Raw genomic sequence first — 5000 nt, 5'->3', positions numbered from 1 at the left:
AAACCTTGTATGTCCAAAACCGTTCGTTTTGTATTTATCATCTATAAAATGAACTAACTACTAGTGAAAACAGCAGATCTACAAGCAAGCATCGCGAGGCGTTGTGTGCTTGTAGATCGGCTGTTTTCACTAGTTTTGCGTGACAGTCTTGTATGATGAAGACGGGCTTTGCTTTACCAAAAGACGTACACGTTTGAAACTTGGAGATACGAGGTTTCTGCCCGACAGTGACGGTATTTTAGTGATTATGTTGTGAGGAAAACGTTGAGAAAATAGCCATTTTGGTTAGAACTGACTGAAAATAACGTGCTAATAATTTTTTCAAGTGTCCAAATAAATTCCAAATATTATCAAATTATTTCTTGGCACCCCTGGACTGCCGTCACGGCACCCCAGGGTGCCCCGTCACCCACTTTGAAAACCCTTGGCTTAGACACGTGGCTGCTCCACGGAGGAGAGGTGAGCACACGCACCCACGTGCACGTGCGTTGGAAAACACTGAAAACTATGAAAGTAAACGCTGGCAGTAAACCGTTGGATTGATTCAAAATAGCTGGCACGAAATGTGTTAAGTTGGAAATATTCTGTAAAGGGCAACTCTGCAATGTTTTCACATGAATGGGATCCTTTTATAACCTACTTCAACTCACTACAAACTCTGCCCCCACCACCAGACACGTGCACACATAGACATGAAAGGGGGCTTGAGCCCCTGCCCTTTTATCCGTCTGTAAATAGTGCCCTCTCCAGACTATGAATGCAGTTTTACTATGGTGAAAGAAATGCAAATGCCTTCTTTCCATGCCATAGCTGAAGGCAGCATTCAAGAGGAATTGCCTTGTTCAAACTCTCCTGAATATTAAAGTAGTAGTTCACCCCCAAAATGAAAATGTTTCTATTGATTACTCACGCCATGGAGACATGAGTTCAATGATATTTTTATTTTTTTTGTCGCATTCCTAAGACAAAAAATGTATTATAGTAAACTTGGCCTGGCGGTTTCCCCATCCAGTGCCATGCACTTGGGTCCCCATTCAGGGCCATGCATTTGGATCCCCATCAGGGACGTGCTGGGCCCCTGATTCAGCCCGGGAAAAAGAATTGGAGAGGCCCTCATTGCGCGCTATAGAGAGAGATATAGTAGCTGCTGCTACTCAAAGATTTGCCATTTCAGATCATGACAAGTGACAAGCCAGTGGGCCAATTACATGAGTTATATTTCGTCGTCAGGTGGAAACCTTGTATGTCCAAAACCGGTGGTTTTGTATTTATCATTTAAAAAATGATTTAAACTAGTGAAAACAGGAGATCTACAAGCACACAACGCCTCGCGGTGCGAGGTGTTGTGTGCTTGTAGATTGGCTGTTTTCACTACTTTTGTGCAAACAGTTCGATTTTTACTTTTGTGCGAACAGTTAATTCTTTTCCTAATGGTCGGCCTGGACCGGCAGGGAATGAACCGGCCGTATGGGAGTTGTCCCGCTTTTCCCAATGGCCAGCACGTCCCTGATCCCCATCCGGAATCAATGGGGGAGAACTTACTATAATCACATTTGTGTCTTAGGAATGCGACAAATACAAAAAATATATGATTGAACTCAAGTCTCCATGACGTGTGTAATCAATAGAAAAAAACGTCAGTTTGGGGGTGAACTACTCCTTTAATTCATCATCTTATGTTGAAAGCATTGCCCTCACTGTGTAGAAATCCATGCCGTACGTCACATCTCCAGTATTGCCTTTTTTATGCTTTAAGTTTAGTGCGTTATCAAGTATTGAAAATAGCCGACCTCCAAGCTCACAACGCGTTGCAGCGCGACACGTTCTTAGCTTGGAGGTATAATAATAAGAATAATAGGAGTTTTCTTTATTTCTTGTTGTTGTTGACTCTCTTTTATCTTACTTTTATTTTATACACAGAGACAATGCTGGGTTAAAAAAAGAGGGATTGAATTGTTCATACATGCACGTGTACCTTTGTAACCGTGCATAGAAATCCATTTCTAAAACGGCTAGTTCCATTCCTTGTTTCTGACTGGCTGGTTGCCGTGGTATCTGAGACTATAACCACCACCTTGAATCAGTTTATATCAAAGCCAGGTGCGTTATTTCTTTCTACAGTGTTGTGAGGCTGAACTCGAGAAGCGAGCGTTTGATTTTCTCTCAAATCCTGCAGGTGCTTCTAAGCACCGCCTGCATGCATAGGACGGTGACTGAATGGCTCCGGGCGGGGCTTGTAAAGGCAACAAGCGCCCTCTATTCTCCAGGCACATACTCGGCTGTTTAGTTTAGGTCGCTATGCTAGCGTTTTTGAGCTAAATCTGGATGAAAATAAACATGTGTATGGATCAAATATGGTTCTTAACATGAGACTGATCTAACACTTAGGTGTTGTTTCCCTATTTTTTGGCAAAAAGAATGACGTGACTTTGTAAACACGATGATGCCATTGCCACATCTCTACACACGACCCTCTCACATCTTGAGGAGAAAAAAAATCATATGTGAGAATGCTGTTTATTGACTACAGCTCAGCGTTCAATACCATAATTCCCCTCAAACTAGATACCAAGCTAAAGAGCCTGGGTCTAAATCCAAGCCTTCGTCGCTGGATCCTGGACTTCCTGACACAAAGACGCCAGGTGGTGAGGATGGGAACAAAGACCTCGGCCCCTCTGTCTCTCAGCACAGGAGTGTGTACTCCCTGTGCACCCACGACTGTGTGGCCCTGTTCAGCTCGAACCAAGTGATCAAGTTTGCGGACGACACCACCGTCGTTGGCCTGATCACGAACGACGATGAAATAGCCTACAGGAGAGAGGTGGAGAACCGGCTGAGAGGGTTTCCCAACGCCTCTCCGCCGGTGTACAATACCCTGGTAACCACTCGCCTCTCATGGCTTATTGCTTTAATAATATGCACAGTGCATGCACACAATCTTCAGACTTATACTCTTTTCCTGAAAACCACCTCCTGCAAATGCATTTTTTTCCACAGGTTTCTTTCCCTGTTTTGCCTCTCTAATTTGTATGGAGAATGGGAGCATATGTTTACAGAAACACGCAAAAGGCAAGAAACCACTCCATTCCCATTGAAAAGCAGTATCCACCTTATAGGTATATTTAAACCTTGAAGTCAGAGGAGGTCATAAAAATAGCAAAAATAGCTGATCTTCAAGCTCAATGTTCTGCCAATATACTGTAAATCTTCTGTCTTGCCAATGGCAGGACGTGTGGAGTTTTGAAATGCCACATCTGTATACTAGGGCTGTCAACTTTCGATTTTAAGGTCACAATTCGATCCGATTAATGTTTTTATACAATATAGCCTAGGATATCGTCGTTGTCGGGTATATGTCCAAAACTGTTCAATTTTCATTTTTCATTTTAAAAATGATTTAAACTAGTGAAAACAGCCTATCTACAAGCACACAACGCCTCGCACCGCGAGGCGTTGTGTGCTTGTAGATCTGCTGTTTTCACTACTTTTGTGCGACGGCATTGTACGATGAAGCAGAGCTTTACTTTGCGAAAGAACATACACATTTGAAACTTGGATGTGCGAGGTTTCCACCCGACAACGACGATATACTATTTATTAAACTCCTCGTGGGAGGCGGCTCCCACAAAACTGTGAAAAGTGATGACTCATCACTAAACCATAGTTTTATGGGTGCGTTTTTAGCCCAAGGAATGTTTGACCCCTCACATGCTACTTAAAGCATATTTATTTTGGTGTGTTTTATCCTGTATAGTTAATTTAATGGGACTCCAACTTTCAGCAGCTGTCAAGGATTCTCCTAGGGAAACTGAATTTCAGTCTTTGTGAGATGTGTTACTAGACACCTTTACAAACATATTAGTGAAGAAATGTTTTGGTAAGGAATTTATTCCAGGACTTTTTAAGATATCCCCCGACGGTGTGTGCACGTGTCTGCCTGTATGTGTAACCTCATGAGCATACTGCGCTAGCTGGACATGGTCTCTGTCCAGTGATAACCTCATTATGTCTGTCCAGTGATAACCTCATTATGTCTGTCCAGTGATAACCTCATTATGTCTGTCCAGTGATAACCTCATTATGTCTGTCCAGTGATAACCTCATTATGTCTGTCCAGTGATAACCTCATTATGTCTGTCCAGTGATAACCTCATTATGTCTGTCCAGTGATAACCTCATTATGTCTGTCCAGTGATAACCTCATTATGTCTGTCCAGTGATAACCTCATTATGTCTGTCCAGTGATAACCTCATTATGTCTGTCCAGTGATAACCTCATTATGTCTGTCCAGTGATAACCTCATTATGTCTGTCCAGTGATAACCTCATTATGTCTGTCCAGTGATAACCTCATTATGTCTGTCCAGTGATAACCTCATTATGTCTGTCCAGTGATAACCTCATTATGTCTGTCCAGTGATAACCTCATTATGTCTGTCCAGTGATGACCTCATTATGTCTGTCCAGTGATAACCTCATTATGTCTGTCCAGTGATGACCTCATTATGTCTGTCCAGTGATGACCTCATTATGTCTGTCCAGTGATGACCTCATTATGTCTCTGTCCAGTGATAACCTCATTATGTCTGTCCAGTGATAACCTCATTATGTCCAAAACTGTCACTTTTCAGGACACAGAGGACAGAGGGGACAGACAGGATGACAGACAGACAGACAGACAGACAGACGGACAGGGGGACGGGTGGAGGTTTGTTGAATTAAGATGCTGCCTGCTTGCTTTTTAATAAAACCGTCTTTTTGCTTCACCTTGAGTGTGTGTGTGTGTGTGTGTGTGTGTGTGTGTGTGTGTGTGTGTGTGTGTGTCTGTGCGTGCGTGCGTGCGTGCGTGCGTGCGTGCGTGCGTGCGTGCGTGCGTGCGTGCATGCGTGCGTGTGTGTGCGTGCGTGTGTCAGAGAGGTTAAAAGTGTGAAAGTCAGCTGAAGCAGACATCATGACTCTAAACACGATCAACCTCTAATCCCTTCTCTACTCTACACAAG

The sequence above is a fragment of the Nannobrachium achirus genome, assembly GCF_963921795.1.
Source record: "Nannobrachium achirus genome assembly, chromosome: 6".
NCBI lineage: Eukaryota > Metazoa > Chordata > Actinopteri > Myctophiformes > Myctophidae > Nannobrachium > Nannobrachium achirus.
Note: the sequence above shows the minus strand (reverse complement) of the source record.